Source organism: Rhinopithecus bieti, unplaced genomic scaffold (assembly GCF_001698545.2).
Source record: "Rhinopithecus bieti isolate Rb0 unplaced genomic scaffold, ASM169854v2 scaffold_3062, whole genome shotgun sequence".
Classification (NCBI taxonomy): Eukaryota; Metazoa; Chordata; class Mammalia; order Primates; family Cercopithecidae; genus Rhinopithecus; species Rhinopithecus bieti.
In genome coordinates, this window is record NW_016804432.1 from 4,052,410 (window position 1) to 4,070,360 (window position 17,951).

Sequence of the window (17,951 nt, forward strand, 5' to 3'; positions counted from 1 at the left end):
ATGTAAAAGTATAGTGGAGCAAGAAGAAGCAGAATAGGAAAAACACAAAGATAGCTAAACATAGATAACTAAAATGAAACAGGTAACATTTATTTGTGGACATACTCTGTAAAAGGCACTGCATAGATAGATCTTTACATAACTGATCTCATTTAATGTTCACACAACCCTATGGGTAGGCGTTATTATCTTCATTTTATATTTGAAGAAAATAAGCCTTAGATCAATTAACCTGCAGTGGCTAACACATGGAGCTAGGGAAGTGGAGGGAGGATCGGGCTGTGTGGTTCAGCTTGACTGGAGCACAGGAGAGGACTGGCTGCATGGTATGTTCCCAGGTGTTCCAGGGAGGCCTTGGTTACCAGCACAGGTGGTCATTGCCTATACAGTGTCCAAGACCATCTGTAATTTTGGCCACACAGTCCTTAATGATGTGCTATTTGACAAAGAAATAGGAGACTACCTTGAGGCGGTCACTATGTCTTTGAGATGTTGGAAGACTAAAAAACATATTCAGGATGTGCTGAAGCATGGCTTCAAATCACGCAGCAAATCTACGACACGCCAGGAAATGGCAGCCAATGGCAAACCAGCCCTGTCTGGGGACCACTGGTGAAAATGTCATGGTGATCCATGGTTGACCACTAGATGAATTCTTGCTGGGTGTGATAACACCACCTGAGGATAATGGTTGAAACCCAAACCAACCCCTCCTCATCCCTGCACCTCCACAACCTAGAGAAGATTTTAGGATGTGCATTTGTCTTTCCAACACTATAAGGCTAAGACCACCACCAATACCATAGATCCTGTTCCCACTAATATGCTTTATTATGAGTTCAAAGAAAACATAAAGTATAAGGAAACTTGAAAACTTCCAGGTCCTTCTAGACTTTTGCCCCATTAACACTTTGGGGGAAAAAGCAATCTCCATGTAAAATCTCCATTAAAATAACCTTGAGGGCTTATCTGAAATTAGCACCTTCACAGTTTTTGTTCTGACTCTTGGTTTAGTTTACCTATTGTGCCTTGATCTTATACTTGATATGCCCCTCTAATCAGATAAAATAGTTGAAGCATTTCTGGACTGTAGACCAACCTTAATGTTATTCAAAAATAGGAGTTAGGCTTGGGGCTCAGATTTTTACCTTTTTTATTTGTGTATGATTTAGTGTTCATCCTGCACTAGACACTAAAATGCATTGTTTAATTATCTGAGCTCAACACACCATTTTATAATTCATTAGTCAGTTGCTCTTTGCAAAAGCTTATTTCTTATGAAACAAAAGTGGGAATCATGCAACTGGACTATTTATCTCTCTTTAGGGGTTGGGGGTTAATATCTGATAGCTCATAACATCTTTATTATAATGCATTTATAATGATTTACTGGAATCATTCTATGGCTAAGTATCTAATGTCAAAGCCGGGATCTGGCATGAAATAAAATGCTGTATCCTTGGGTAGCTCTAGGGAAAAAAAGGCCCCAGCCAATATTTTCTGTGTAATTCTACAAACTGTAATAAGGGTAGGGGTAATTGCCTTAATGTCAATTAAGCTATTAATAATGCTCATCTTGTCATTCCTAAATATAGCAGTGTCTCAATCACACATTACTATCCCCTGTTAAGGCTACACAGAAATGAGATCACAGCCTCTGTGGATCAAGAAGTCTGTCTAGCAGCCATTCTTATCTCCTTTACATAAGGGAAGGTTTGGGGGTTTATTTGGTTTTAATGAAAAATTTCTACTTAGACACACATATTATTTGTGAGGACAAGCTCTGGTGTTTCTTGTGAGCAGGACAAATTCAGTTTTAAAAGCGAAACTGTTCCCTGTTCCTATTCTGCTCCTGATGACTAGGAAAGGTGGTCCTGATCAGGACTCCTGTTCCAGGGTCCTGATAAGGTCTGAGGACCAGACAGTTCAGTAGCAATCATACATGCATTTTAGCAAAGTGTGTGGGAACTAACAAAGTTAGGGAGCACTCGTTCAAGCCACACATGGTGCTGCGTTGTGTGCATGTTGTTCCCAGGCCACGCGGATGCACACAAGTTCCTCAGGGACAGAGGAACAACAGGACAAAGAAAGTGAGGCTGAGACACTGTCACTGAGACAAGAGGCTAGTGTTTCATCAGCAAATTTCAGCAGAGTCAAGGGTAAAGTCATATTTGGAAGAGGGCACAAGAGAAGATGAGCTATAGGATTTTGGCGAATAGGGAGAATATCGCCAAATCTCCCCAGTTGACTCTAAATCAGGACCACTTATCGTACAGTGAAGAAACGGGACAAGACCCTTCTTTACTTGGCACTTATCGTTCTCCTGGGCCATGAGATTCTGAGCAGCCACTTCCTTCCGCCCCCCTCCTTGTTGCCCTGTCTTGAAGTGAACTTCTACTTGATGATATTTAGAGCTCATTAATTTGTCCCAAGGAAGCTTATTGTATGGCAGTTTAATGACAGAAACCTGTTTTAATGCAAATGGACATGTAATCCCACTAAGCCACTCTGAGGGTGTAAATTTAAAACAATTGCTAGGAACTGACACTGGAATTTAATAAGATGGAGGGCTAGTTCCTAGATCCCGGTACGCCCAGGGGACCCTGCTTGGACACCCAGCCCTGGCGGTTTTAGAGCAGCCCTCAGTTACCATGGCAATTAAAAATGTCAGGGAGCTTACTGGAGCTCCTTTCAGGTGGTGGGGATCTGAGCCCTGGAGAAGTGGGGGAACACAGGGAAGGAAGAAGTTTTAGCACAGAGAGGAAATGAAGGGTGAGTGGGTGTCTTCTGCTCAGGGCACAAGGTTGGACAAGATATGACTGAGACCCCAGGAGGCGGCTTTCTATCCTGGCTTAGTATAAATGCTTGATCCAGGCAATCTCCCACACACAGAGCACAAAGCCTTGCCCAGGACCCCACTTCTCCCAGCAGGTAAAGGGGGAAGCCTGCTTCTGAGGGGTTGGTTGGAAATGAGGAGGAGGCGGGAACTGTGTTTGAATATTTGCTAGATTATAATGCTGTTGGGTACTACATCATTCTCCAGAGGGCCCTGAATAAGGTTATTATGGGTGAAGTCATTTTTGTAATAAAGTTGGCTGTAACTCTGGGTCATAAATCACAGGTTCTGGTACTAAAAAAATTACTAAACATGCCTCTGTTACCACAACTGTCCTCCTTTTAAATACTTTGATTTTACTACAAATCTCCCATTGACTGAGCTGGGGGAAATATACACAATGAGCAAACGATTCCTTCCGTCCCCGGCAGCAGCCCTGCTGGCATCGAGGCCTCCTGGAATGATTTCCTGAGGTGTGATGTTATTTATGGCGTGCTTTCTCTATCAAAAAGGCAAACAGCATCCCAAGTGACCTCGGAGTATTTGCATCATTGCTTCTCTTGCTAATTGATTCATCCCCTGGCAGGGCCTGAGACACGGGCTGTTGGCTGGACACTCGCTCCCAGCTGCATATCCTGTGGATTTAAGGTGCATAAGAAGCAAAGATGTTAATAAAATCGTTAAATGTCAAAACTGCAAAACCCACACCCATTCAGAGTTCATCAGCTCTTCTGGAATGATCTGTAAAATACCATCTCCTCCCCTTGTCCTTTTCTCAGTCTAAACTTCATAACCTTCGTTAAGTAAGGAGATTAAGAACTGTTATTAACAACACTGATTGTTTAATTTCTTTCATAACTTCTTCCTTTCAAATGAGAGTCCAGTATAGAATGAAAAGGAATGTTATCATATGAAGTGCATTTCAGACGTAATAAAGCAGAAAGGAGAGGGTGGCTCCAGTGGCAGTTGTAAGAGGGACGAAGTGTGGATCTCTATAGCTCAGTGGCTGCAAAGCAGAAAATGAAGATTGTAAAAACGTCACATAAAGAAAAAATGCACAGTGGATTCGTTTTGTGATGCCCATAATTCAGTAATGCCTTTAAGTAGCTAGAAGAAATATAATAAATGTTTTTCCACAACATTGATCATACTGTATCAGAGGAAATATTAGTGTGCAGGGAGCCATGATTATACTGGTAGTAATTCTCGGTGCAGAAAACTAGTAGAAGATAGGACCCTTTATAGGCCGAACTTTTATTGGCTGCAGTTATTTACCTTTAAGAATACGCCTAATACATTGTCCTATAGCTAAATATTTTTGTGAAAATTCAAACCAGCACTATCTGTAAATCAGAAGCCCTGCCACCATTTTATAGGATTTATATATATTTTCCCTGCAGATGCTCTCATATGTTCCAGAATACAAAACCAGCCAATTGACCATGTAAAATTCTAGAAGGCCTGTAAAACAGATTCTTCTTCTGCATTCTGAACCTGGATAGGAGCAGACAGGTTTATGGCATGTGATTCCATCCAAATGCCACCTGTATATATAACATCTCTCTAAAGAAATTAAATGGATTATTAGATTATATACCATAGTAAAACTATACTTGGAGCTGCAGGCCAGGAGAAGATATGCATGTTGTGCAACTGCTTAATTTTTTTTTTTTTGAAACACTGAAGAAAGCTTTGCAAAACAGCTTTTTCTAAATTTAGGGAGAAAAGAATGGAACTGATTCTTCATGCCAGCCTTTTGCTCCTCAGACTGGCAGGAGCTCGTAATGCGGTGGCTGTGGCAGTGTGGGTGCAGAAGGCCCTGCATGCTGACGGGAAGTTTCACCTTTCCTCTAGATGGGCTCCAGCTCGACTTCAGAAATCATCCAGCCAGAGTTCCAGGGAGCACAAGATAACAGTTAGCCCAGCCAGACTCCTGCAGAATTAAAGGGAGAGGTGAGACCCTGGCATGCTAATCTTCCATATATCCCAATAAAGTCCTGCTGTGAAAATGACTAAGAGAAGCAAGAAGCCAGAGCAATCTCCGAGGGAAGGTACTCTGAGAGCAGTGTGTATAGGAGGGCGGCATTCTTTGACTTTAGTATCTGCATAAGCCAGCTTGCAGTTCAAAGCCCTTGTAAAAGCAAACCAACCTGGTTAAAGGCTGCCGACTCACCTGCTCTGTCTCAGTGCACCTCTCCCCTAACTCTCACTGACACAAATGGGAATCATTTCTCAGAGTGAAAGGAGGCTATTCCTTTCTCTTAGTCCTAGAGCTCTTTGCTTAATGCAAATAACAGGTCTCATGCACACATGCTCTACCAATCCAACACATTTTCTGTGTGTGTGTGTGGTGTGTTTATGGAGTTACATATCGATTTTAGTACCTTCTGTTGGAGTTGATGTTTTGTTTATTTGTTTTGTTGGTTTTTTCTTCTCCTCCAGCAAGGAAGAAATGGAAGAGGGTGCCTCTAAGTTCTTCCCATTCTGAGAATATTTGTTTATTTAAGCTATGGGGTACATGTGCAGAACGTGTAGTTTGTTACATAGGTATACACGTGCCATGGTGGTTTGTTGCTCTCATCAACCCATCACCTACATTAGGTATTTCTCCTAATGCTATCCCTTCCCTAGTCCCCCATCCACCCGACAGACCCTGGTGTGCGATGTTCCCCTGTGTCCATGTGTTTTCATTGTTCAACTCCATGTGTTTTCATTGTGTCCATGTGTTTTCATTGTTCAACTCCCACTTATAAGTGAGAACACGTGGTTCTTGGTTTTCTGGTCCTGTGTTAGTTTGCTGAGAATGATGGTTTCCGGCTTCAAAAAGGCAGGTGATTGAGGGAAGAAACCCTCCAACAGGTAGGGATTCTAAGGTTGAGGAACAGCCTGACACAGATGACAGTCTATCTGGTGTGGCTTCTGGGAAGTTGGTGTGCAGTCACCTGGTGTGCTCAGCATTGACATACAGGCCAATATGACATCACAGGCTTCTGTTAAATTTCTTCCTCATCATGGAGGACAGGGATGCTTTTGACGCATGTTCCTATAAGTGGCCCTGTTCTAGGTACTTTCTGGTAGTAGCAGTTGTTTTCAATTTTTTAATTTTATTTTTTGAGACAAGGTTTCACTCTGTTGTCCAGGCTGGCATGCAGTGGAGTGATCACATCTCACTGCAGCCTTGAAGTTCTGGGTTCAAGTGGTTGATTCTCCTGACTCAGCTTCCTCAGTAGCTGGGACTACAGGTGTGCCAGCAGGATTTATTTTTTAGTGAAAAAATTTTATTTTTGCCTTAATTTCCTGGCAGTTGAAGTGCAATTTTAAACAATAATTTCTTGGCCAGGCACAGTGGCTCATGCCTGTAATCCCAGCACTTTGGGAGGCCGAAGTGGGTGGATCATGAGGTCAAGAGATCGAGACCATGCTGGCCAACATGGTGAAACTCATCTCTACTAAAAATACAAAAAAATTAGCTGGGTGTGGTGGCACATGCCTGTAGTACTAGCTACTCAGGAGGCTGAGACAGGAGAATCCCTTCAACCCACAAGGTGGAGGTTGCAATGAACTGAAGTCATGCCACTGTACTCCACGCACTCCAGCCTGGTGACAGAGTGAGATTCCATCTTTAAAAAAAAAACAAAACAACAACCACCAATACTTTCTTTAGGAGGCTAATATCTCCATTGCCAAGCCTTAATAAAGATCAATGTGTAGTCATCTTCCTTCCCTCCTTCCTTCTTTTTTCTTCTTCCCTTCCTTCTTTCCTTCCCTCCCTCCCTCCTTCCTCCTTTCCTTCCGTTTTCCCTCCTTTTCTTTCATTTTATTTTCCTTCCTTCCTTCTTTCTGAATCCTTATTTCTCTTCGATGACTTAGAAAATATCTTAATGAACTTCTTAGAGCAATTCTGCAGCAATGAACATGTCAGGATCACAGATGCCTTTTCTCCAGTATTTACTGGTAAAATGCAGTTCCCATTTTTGCTGTCTGTGTAGTATGCACACCATCCCATTTATGCCTGTAAAAATATACAGGTGTGCTTAGGAGGGCCAGAGAGACCCTTGGAGAGTAGACTTACTGTAATTTTAGTAAAATTAAAAGACAAGAAGATAACAATAACAAGACTTAGGAATTTGCTTAGTAGATAAACAGAGTGCATTTTTCATTACTTGGTATCTAGCTTGAATTATTGACTTGCATATTTCCAAATACAAAATATAGACAATATTAGACAACACAGAATATTTGATTCTAACATAAAACACTATATATTTTAAGATAAGATACACTTGTAATTATCTCTACAACCACTGGATGTCACTATTGCATATGTCAGGCAGTAAAAACTTATCTAGAGAGAGAATCTGAAACTTTAGAGCTGTCAGTTGCCACCTTGGTGCGGTACCTTTTGATGGAACATGCACTGTCGTGCTAAGATGACTCTTCCCCATTCCGTGCAGTCAGCCCAATTTTCAATTATGCCACTCTACTGGGAATTCTTCTAATTTACACAGGATGAGATTCCTCAAACACAATTATTTTCTTCACTATATTTAAAAGGAATATGGTACTCCTATAATAGTTGTCAACATTGCATATTAATTATAACTAGCACATTTTGGATACTAAATGGTGTGAAGTGAAAACATAACCATAAATAACCTAGATTTATAAAATACCCACCCCCAACCCCTGCCAATTGCTTACAACAGTTTTATATCTATTTGCTCATCTGTATTCCCGGCATCCCTGGGGGGTTACCTGCTTTGATACTTTTATGAGTCAAAGTTGACCAGTGAAATAAATTGAACCAAGTAATTATTTGCACAGGCATCCCAGGAGTAAAGCACAAGTACACACTGAAAGTGTGTTCCAGACAGTTAATTCCAGTTTGCAAAAGTTACTAGTTCAGATTTTGGTAGTTCTGTGATTTTTCAATTACTAAAAAAATTCCTCAGTTCATGGACCCTTTAACTCTCCTTTTAAAGATTCATTTAAAAAAAAAAATCTGGGCCATTTTGTGAGGCTGACATGATAGAGAAAATAGGTCTTTTTCCAAGCTGAAAAAAGGCTGGCCCAGTTCAAGTGCTAGTTAGAGCAGGACCAGGAAAAAGAACGTGGTGAAGGAATTGGAAAAAAGATCTGCTTTCCCTATAGTTAGAAATGGCCGGGAGCTTCCAAAGAGCTATCCAGTTTAGTTTATTTCCTTTTACTAAAACCCTGGAGTCGTTTTCTTCAACTTCCTTGCATGCCCTTGCAGCTCTGGGGAAGCCAGAGCTGTTCTTGGAGGACTACTGGCCTAGATTTAGTGGGGGAGGGGAGATACTCTCTGTTCTAGTGAATTATCAGAGAGCTGTGTTGCTTGCCATCTATGGGATGCTTTGATCCAAAATTTTAGTCATTGTTTCCACATTTAGGGGCTGGAATGAACATCAAAGAAGTGGGTGCATGGAATTTACTGAATGCCAAAGAAGTACAATAACATACAGAGGATATAAGCAAATCCCAGTGGTAAAATTTGCTGCCAATTCTTGCACATAATAGAGGCCCTAAAGTGACAGTTTATCTTTGACAAATGCATAATGATATCAATGCCAAGGGAAGGAACTAGCACGCTGAAAGGTGAATAAAAGAGTCGGGAACAATTCAGTGGACTTACACATTTCCTCACTGTGTTTTCACACAACAAGGAAAGCAGATGACACAAATGCATGAGGTAATCATCAGACAGGCTTGCAAACTCACCAGCCATTTTAAAACAACCTGGTTCTTTCAGGATCCAGCTCTAAAGATGAGAGTAAAATGTGATTAGAAATCATTCATCTTCTAGAGGAAAAAAATGGAACAAGGAAAGTGAAAATAGCTCTCTTGTTCTGTCTTGGATAGTTCCAGATTTTAGAGCCCATATGTTGTTTGCTATAACTTCCTCGCCTCCCAGGGCCAATGCATTCCAAACGCTTCAGCTAGTGCACTGCACTGAGTAGTCTCAGAAGTTAGGGCTCATTTGTATCCATAGTCTTTGTTCAAATATGGATTAATTTTGGCTAATTTCAGTGGGTGCACATAAAGTAAAATGCACAGAACTGAAACTACTGAAATCAGGCCTTTGTGTGATCATCTAAAAATCTACTTTTCAAGCTCCTTTAAGTTTTATTTTGAAATAAAACAATAAAATGACAGTAAAAGTTTCCAAAAGCATTGACATTATGAGCAATTGCTAACCAAGGCTATTCCCAGAATGATTGAGTAAATTTGGATATAATTCTAGAAAAGATAACTGCCCTGCAGTGCCAGCTATAAAGACTCCATTCAGGAGGTGATTTCATAATGGTCCTATGGAATGTGTCTCTTGTCTCTAGGGCTGGGTATCCACGTGGATGCATATTATGCTATTGTCACTAGGGCTGGCAGTGGAGGGCAAAGGCAGATTCTTGTTCTCAAGCTTCAATCTTTACACTATGGAGATTAATGTGTAAGACCTGCTGTAGGTTGCTTTAAAAAACCAGACTGGGTTTGGATATTTAGAGGAAGAGTCTCAAAAATGCCATAGTACGTGGAAATAGCCTAGAGGGGTCCTGGGCACAATCTGGTAGTGAATCAGGCATAAGCAAAATCAAGATGTGTGTATTTATTTGCAACTCTACTTGCTTGAGCCAGAAATTGTGCCAGCTGCAAATCGAGCCAGCATTTCTGTCCTTGGCTTTAGACAATTAGAGCAGATTTGCTTGTATACACCAAAATCATTTCCAACACAGCCCCCACAGTTCTTTGTGCTGCTTACAAAATTTCCTCTATGGCCTTGCACTGCATAATAAAGGAGCTCTTGGAGGGATCCTGGTCTGTTTATTGTGCATGTTAAGTAAATGCAATGATTTTCATTATTTCAAACTCCATAATGAAATGACTGAGTGCCCAGCAACATTAGATAATGGACAAACAACTATTCAACTGGCTGGATGAACCATGGCTTTCTCGCATTAAAAGTGTAATATTTATGAGTTAATTTAATCATAGAAGAAAATATTGAGTAGGTGACTGAGTAAAATGATGACTGTGTATTATGTTTTTGCCATGCAGCTGGATAAACATATTCAGTGACAGACCTTGGCAAGAACTGCAAAGATGCTCTTGACAATGGCATGAATAAATATTAGGTGTTATCTAGAATTCACCGCATTTGAGGTCTTGCGCAAAGCCAGGTAAGTTTTAACAAAAAAGAATTGTAGCAGAAGCCATGTGTGCACACTGGGATTATGTAAGTACCGGAGTCTTTTTCTGCTGCCCAGGAATTGCTCTAACACTCATTCTCATCTACATCACTGAGAGATTTTCTAAATCATTACCTTTGTCTGCACTGCTAGGAGTTCACTTTAGCATAAGACCCAGGTTTTAGGAATCTTGTGGTAAATTTTTCAATGACATGTACTTGGAGAGAAAAGAAGCACTTTGCCTAGGCTATAGAGCTGACAAAGAAAAAAAAAAAGATTATATTTTGGAGTGACCCAACCCAATCCTTGCAAACAGTAAATTAAAAAATTGCTTTGACTTGCTTCTTGAATTTCCTTAGAAGATATAGTTTCTAACTACAAGAAGGACCATAAGAAAAGACCGTTTCTCAGAAGATATTTTGAGTGAAGGTTCAGCAAGACTGATAGTCACTTAATGCAGGATTTGTATCCAGGGCAGAAAGAATCAGTGTGCTAAAGAGTATCATAGAAATGTGCCATTATGGTTTTTTTTTCTTTCCTACTCAGAATTGTCATATTACCAATACGGAAAATTTCTTATTAAGGTCTTTGTTTTCATTTGTTGGAGTGTGCACACAGTCTCTAGAAGATGAGGAGGGGGAGGAGGAACAACAACAACTATGTTCTCTGAGCCAGTGTATGCACCACAGATTTCTGCTAAATCAGTGAATTTCCTATATTATTCTCTATTTTTTAAATTATACTTTAAGTTCTGGGATACACGTGCAGAATGTGCAGGCTTGTTACATAGGTATACATGTGCCATGGTGGTTTGCTGCACCCATCAACCCATCATCTACATTACGTATTTCTCCTAATGCTATCCTTCCCCTAGCCCCCAACCCCCTGAGAGGCCCCGGTGTGATGTTCCCCTCCCTGTGTCCATGTGTTATTGTTCAACTCCCATTTATGAGTGAGAACATGCGGTGTTTGGTTTTCTGTTCTTGTGTTAGTTTGCTGAGAATGATGGTTTCTAGCTTCAGGTCCCTGCAAAGGACACGAACTCATCCTTTTTTTATGACTGCATAGTATTCCATGGTGAATATGTGCCACATTTTCTAGTCTCTATTTTGGTGTTGTCTCGGCACTAAAATATGAGGAGAGGATGTGTTAAAGAAGTTAGCAGAGCTTACTAGGAAAAAACATTCATGCTGGCATGAGTATTCTGGTGTCCAGTCTCGCTGTGTGACCTTGGGCAAGTCACTTTGCCTCTCTGAACCTCAGTTTTCAATCCATAAATTATAATAACATCTGTTTGCCTATGCTAAAGGGTTTAGTTGTGAGAAGAAAACTAGATAATTGATCTAAGGCATTCATTTACTTTATTATTAAACCACAATGGATTTAATTTTAACTGCTTTGTTCCAGAAAGAATTTCAGTTGCACCTAGGGAAGTTAAAATGAAAATTTAAGAGATTACTATGATTACGTGTACTAGAACTACACAATATAGTAAAGCAAATATGATAGCCCATGAGCTTAACTTTTTTTCTTTTTTTTTTGAAGAGACCTTTCAAAATCTTTAAGAGGAAATCTAGCTCTCTTCCCAGCTACTTTGTCTTCCTGGTATCCATCTTAATTACACACATTCTACCTCAACACTTATTTAACAACTATCTGGAGTGCTTAAACCAGATAGACGTAGCAAGAGGGGTGTTTTGGAGGTACAATTGTCATAATGTGGTGATGGATTGGATATGGGAAAGTGAGAGAGACAAGGTATCAAAAATGACTTGCAGATTTCTTATATAGAAAACAAAAGAACACAATCTGAAGAAATTAGGCATTCTGTTTTGGATAAATTCAATTTGAGATGACGGTGAAATACCCAAAGGAAAAAAATCCAGTGAAAGACCGTAAAGGCAGCTATAATGGCAAAAAGCACTGGGGTTGAAGGAAAAGGACTTCAATTAAGGCCCTAATTCTGCATGACCTCAAGAAGGGATGTATTCTTCCTACATTTTAGTTTCCTTGTCAGTAAAATGGAGATATTAGTATCTATCTTATCACCTTGTCGGGGCGATACAATAACAATTTTTGAAGGTATTTTATAAGTTACTTTATTTCTTGTTAGAGACATAAGAAATAGCACAAAGAAACAGAGTGGACTCTTTCTCTACTGTTACTAGTTGCTTTGGGAGCCTTGGGCTACTGTGTAAATAGGGCCAAGTCCAAGAACCACACTACACACAACTAGTCCTGAAAATAGAACAGAAATGGCATCAAGAAACCCCTCTGTCAAAGATGTAAATCTCTTAAAAGGGTGGGCCCAAGTTCCTGAGGAACATGCACTTTGCCAAGAAGCACAAGAAGGGCCGGAAGAAGATGCAGGTCAGTGATGTCAAGGCCACGAGTGAATCAATTGAGGCTGTCAGGACCCTTGTGAAGTCCAAGGAGGTCAAGCCCAAGATCCCAAAGGGCATTAAGTGCAAACTACTTGCCTGCACTGACCACTCCAAGCTCAGGAAACGTGCTCATCCCTGCATCATCAAGGGTTTCAGGCTCTGCCAGCCAAAGTCAAAGACCAGGGCTCAAACTAAGCACGGGATGTGGCTCTGTCTCCAGCTCAGGCTCCCAAATGTGGCCAGGCCTCCACCAGAGCTCCAGAGTGGAGGCCTTTTTCTGTCAATATGAGGACAGAAGGATTGGTGTGGCATCACAGCTGCCATCTGCCTGAGGCTGGTGACCTCCTATGCTATCTGTACAAGCTGGAAATTTCTCTCCTGGGAATATCCCCACTAAATAGTAAATGTCTTTTTCTTCTTGGCATTTCACTAGGACACCTTGAGTCTTGGGCAGCATTGGCCTTCTTTTCCTTTGGATTCTCTACCTTTAGGGTAGGCTACAACCATGACTTCATCTAGAAGGGTACACAGAGTTAATGTGGAGAAGGCTTTCCTATGAGTCATAGTTCATTAGGGTAAAATTCCCAAGGGCAAGAATCATGGCTCTGGAATGTTATGGGCTTCCAGTGAATACTAATTGATTGGGATTTAGCATTACCATTTTACTGCTAGGTTTAAATTTGTGGGAAGAAGAAGAAATTTTAGCCAGTTGGCTGGAAGGGGAAACATCTCCCTCCCTGCTCACCTGGACTTGAAACTATCCACTGTGCTTGCAGAGTCAAGCACCAGTTTGTCCACACAACCTGACGAGGGACAGAGGCCATGGAAACGTGAGGTAAGGAACTAGTCCCCATCGCTACCACCATTTATGTTTCCCCAGGGTGAACTCCTTAATCCTCCCTACAACCATACACTGAAAATCTGTGTGTGATTAACTATTTTTTGACCACCTCAAAGCCAGGCAGGGAATCTGGCTGCCAACAATAGTAGGGGTAGCTCTGGCTGTTGCAGAGATTATTGGAGAAGGCAGAAAGCAGCTCTCTTTACACAGTCTAAGAAGGCTCATTCTTAGAGGAATAGGGTGAATAGACTCTCTATTATACTGTTAAATATAGACTTTAGAAAACTCAAACATTTTTAAAAACCCTAATGATGCAGGAAGGAACACAGAAATATCTGAAATGCTTCTCAGACTATCTTTTTGGAGTGAGTAAACTAGTAGATAAATGACTTGGTCTTGGATAATGTCTCTATGCAGTAATGTAAGTTTTGTTCTGTTATCTTTGATTCTTATATATTTTTTGTCTCTGTTTCATGCCTGAGAATTTCCAAGTGCAGCAACAGAGAATCAAAATGTTGGTCAGAGTATCTCTATATTTTCTAAAATTGAATGCTGTTTCTGTACTAATTTTCCAGATATGCTCCATGACCAGTATCTGCACACAAACTCCTATTTCCTGGGTATTAAATTTCTTTAATTACTGTCTCTAGTATATCTGGCATACGTAATATAGCTAGCATATTTGGCATGATGTTTTAAAATACCCTAAGAAGGGGTCAGTCATTAGCAAATTTTCATGGCTATACAAGGAATCACTGTAAACAGATTTGGATGCTATACTTCTCTGTACATGTGTAGGCTAGAATATATATCACTTCAAAGAGAAAGGAAGACCATTTGCTATTTTGTAGCTTATAGTAAGTCTATATAAGCTTTCTTAGACTCTGTGTAAAGAGAGCGACTTTCTGCCCCTTCTCAGAAACACATGCTGCCAAGGCAAAGCATTTAGGACAGAACCTGGACCACAGATAAGTCCTATATAAGTCTTAGCTGTATCTTCATCTTCTACTATTACTACTACTACTGCTGCTAGTATTGAAAGGCCTAAGAGTTATGCCATGACTAGGGGTCAGCTGGGCTGGTTTTGTTAGGTCTGCCTTGCCCTGGAATGAACCTAACACATGTGCAGTAGATTGAGTGTTTGCTCCTCACCTTTGAGAGATGCTTTCGAAAGCCATCCTTGTGGATCACGTTCTTCCCATCTGCTGTCCCCTTAGAACTGTCGAATGTCAGGGTAAAGCCCTGGGATGCAGCGTGCTTTGGGGCCATCACTCTATACCAGTGCATCTCAAACTATCTGTAGTGAAGGATCAGTTCTGTTTTTTTTTTTTACTTCTACTCAGTCACAGACTGATATTTGGCAAAATGTAATAAGCATAACTTAAAGTGAAATAAAAAACCAATACATATAAAACTCAAGTCCCTTTTCAAAATTTTAAGATTCATACACAAATGCATGCTGCCAAGTGGCTCTGACAGTTCTAAATGCCTGCTCTCAACTCCCTACTTATCTCTGAACAGTATCCCACAGATGACAGATGGTGGGCCTCACATTCAGTGGGATGTCATAAAGGACAGCGAGGAACCCCAAAGGCCCTTCATTTCCATACTGATTTCCTTCAATAGGGCTGTTATCAAAGCAGGGGATGCAATGGGCCAGCAGGTCTCAACCCTAGATTGGAGCGCGCAAAGCCCTGGTGTGAAGCTTGTACATTGGAGGTGGCTCAGAGAGGCCACCAGTGGAAGCTGCCCCTTGTCCAGCTGCTGGCCATCCACATAGCTGGGAATTCACAAACAGCTAAGCAATAGGCAGTTTAGTGAAGACACACAGGTGTGGAAACAGTTTGTGATAGGCAGGTTTATGGCAAATAAACACATTGTATGATATACTATAATCAACTATATAAACAACTTTAAAATTGTCTGTACTTCATATTTCCAGCATTTGGCTTTGTTAATCATATGTCTTCCTGACAGCAATTAAATAACCTTGAGAGAAAATGTACACCTGCTGTCTCCCCTGGGGAAACTACATCTCTTTTGTGAATGACATAAGTTCTCCATAAAACATAACTGAAGCTAGGAGAATTGAATTTGGAGATATGCCTTCTTTCTCTCTTGTTTTATCTCTAGTTGAATTGGAGTGCATGGCTTAATATAGCTAATCTTTTTCTAGATCCTTATTCTGAGCTTTTATTTAGACCAAACTATTTCCCCAAGGAGCAAATTGAAGACAATGGATAATAAATGAGGTTGTAATGAGTACCACCACACAGGTTGTGAAAAGTACGACCACCAGCTCATTTGGCCTGAACCTTCACCCTCCCCAACTTCTTTTCTTTCCGCTTTCCACAACAGATTCCATCTGCTTCCACGAACAACATACTGCTTTCCTTAAAGCATGACAAACATAAGTATGTTTGCTTGACTGAGATCCAAACAAGGTTTATTCATTAGGATTAATTGAGTAAAAGTCTCTGTTAATTTACAGGCTTCCAGGGCTCACTAGATGAGGTTGCTGGCAGTGGCCCCCGCGCTGCTGCCACTGTTGCTGCTGGTGCATGGAGCTGCCATGTGGGTGCTTGGGGCTCCAGGCAGGTACACTCTGGACTGGCCGAGGCTGGACTCCTGGCTGCTGCTACACTGATTTGATGAGGCCAATTTCAGAGTGTTTGTGCACTGGGGAGTGTTCTTGGTGCTGGTGGCTCTGGAAGGGTGAAGACAGATCCACTACCAGCGCTTCATGTATCACCACTACCTGCCTGGCTTCAGCCATGCAGACTTTGGGCAGCAGTTCACAATAGACTTCTTCCATCTGAACAAGTGGGACAAGTGGGCAATCTCTTCCAGGATTTGGAGGCCAAGTATGTAGTCCTGATACAAAGCATCACAAACTGGCTGAGAACTTAAATTCTAAGGACATGGGGGTCCTACCAGTTTGGTTGGTGAGTTGGAAACAACTGTCTGGAAGAGGAACATACACTGTGAACTCTATCACTTATTAGAATGGTTCCATTCACTTCAGCTACTTGATTTAAAAAAATGGCTTCAAAACACAGCATTTTGGTGGTGAAAAAAACAATGCCATGGCTATATGATCTTGTTAACAGGCACAAGTCTGATATGATTTCTGATATGATTTGGTCTAATAAAGTGAGAATGTCCTGATACTTATTTGAACTTGGCTCTACAATGATAGCTCTATCAAGGAAGAGGTGGTAGTAAATGACCGATGGGGTCAGAAATGCTCCTGTCACCTTGGACAATACTACAACTGTCAAGAGAAACTTAAGCTGGGGAGATTGCAAGACCACAAGTGAGAGATGTGTACCACCATTGACAAATTCTGGGTCAATGGTTGCAACATGGCAATGTCTGATTTTGCAAGTGAATCTGAAATGGTTTTGGAACTGCTTCAGACTGCAAGTTTAAGAGGCAACTATCGTCTCAACATTGGACAAGCTAAAGATAATCTAACTGTTCCTGTCTTCCAAGAAAGGCTTCTTGCTTTTAGGGAGTGGCTGAGCATCAGTGGGGAAGCTATCTATGCCTCGAAACCATGGAAGGTGCAATTGGAAAAGAACATGACATCTGCATGGTATACCTCTAAAGGATCAGCTGTTTATGCCATTTTACTGCACTGGCCAGAAAATGGAGTCTTAAACCTTGAATCCCCCATAACCACCTTGACTAGAAAGCACACAGTGCTGGGAAACAACAATATCTGAAGTGGTCCACAGGTCTGGACAAAGGCCTTCTCCTTTTTCTGCCCCAGTTATCATCCCCCACTCTCCCACCTGAGTTTGCTTGGTCTGTAAAGCTGACAGGAGTGGACTGATTGTTGGAGTTCAAGAGGAAAGGGGCATTGCCTGCTGTTTGCTGCTTTGATTTGCCTTTTATAGTCCCATCATTGTAATCAGCTCACTTCCCTTCTCCACCCAGAGATGGCTTTTCCAGCACTTTTTAATCAAAGGAATTGAATATATTACACTGATGCTTCAATGGACCAAGCATGCGAGTTCTCTTGCTAGCATACCTCTCTCTGGTCAGCAAAAGAAGGACTGAACACTTAAGCTCCAAGTTCATCCATTCTTAACGTTTACAATTATCTACACCAGAAGCTTCCCTCTATTCTCTGTGTCTGATAACCTCCTTGTTGACTCAGAGACTTTAGATAAAGAATAAGCCAAGTCTCCCTGTTGCTTGTGGAGGAGGTGGAAAGGGTTTGGCAAGCACAACCACTCACTATTTAGCATCAGTTGTCACCAACACACTATCTCCTCCCTACTAAAGTGCAGGAGAGCCTGGAAGGGAAGAAAAAAGCTTGCTGGGCTGCTAGTAGTCAACTGTTCAAAAATTTCCAAAGCGAATTTAGAGCTCCTAAATACAGCCTGTTTATAGTGATAGTATTAAGAAAGTGAATGTGATTCTGCTCTGCCTTTAAAATAAAGTCAAATGAATGTTTGCATGCCAAAAGAAAATTATAAATTTCTCAACCATATCTCCTACCTTGCCTTTGTAACTTATTTAAGTTATTGTTGAAGAAACTGGCTGTCTTGGAATTTCCCAGAGTTTGGTTTGCTGATGGCATCCCTGTGATGTTTAACATGTTCCTATGTCATTGTAAGCTGTAAATTGGTAGTTGGATTTAGAAGCTTGACCAGATTCAAGTTCAATTATTTTTTTTT

At 41.0% G+C, this 17,951-nt stretch overlaps 1 long non-coding RNA gene and 1 pseudogene across 1 annotated transcript in view; one reads left to right on the plus strand and one right to left on the minus strand.

Moving 5' to 3' along the window:
• Positions 1-807: 807 nt before the first annotated feature.
• LOC108527142 (uncharacterized) overlaps positions 808-17,951 on the minus strand; it is a 29,952-nt gene continuing 12,808 nt past the window's right edge. The window contains exons 6-7 of the long non-coding RNA XR_001884712.1: positions 4,680-4,769; positions 808-3,471 (exon numbers count right to left, since the gene is read on the minus strand). This is a non-coding gene — a long non-coding RNA (uncharacterized LOC108527142). The remainder of the gene's footprint in view (positions 3,472-4,679; positions 4,770-17,951) is intronic.
• LOC108527140 (tissue alpha-L-fucosidase pseudogene) lies at positions 13,151-17,697 on the plus strand (annotated as a pseudogene).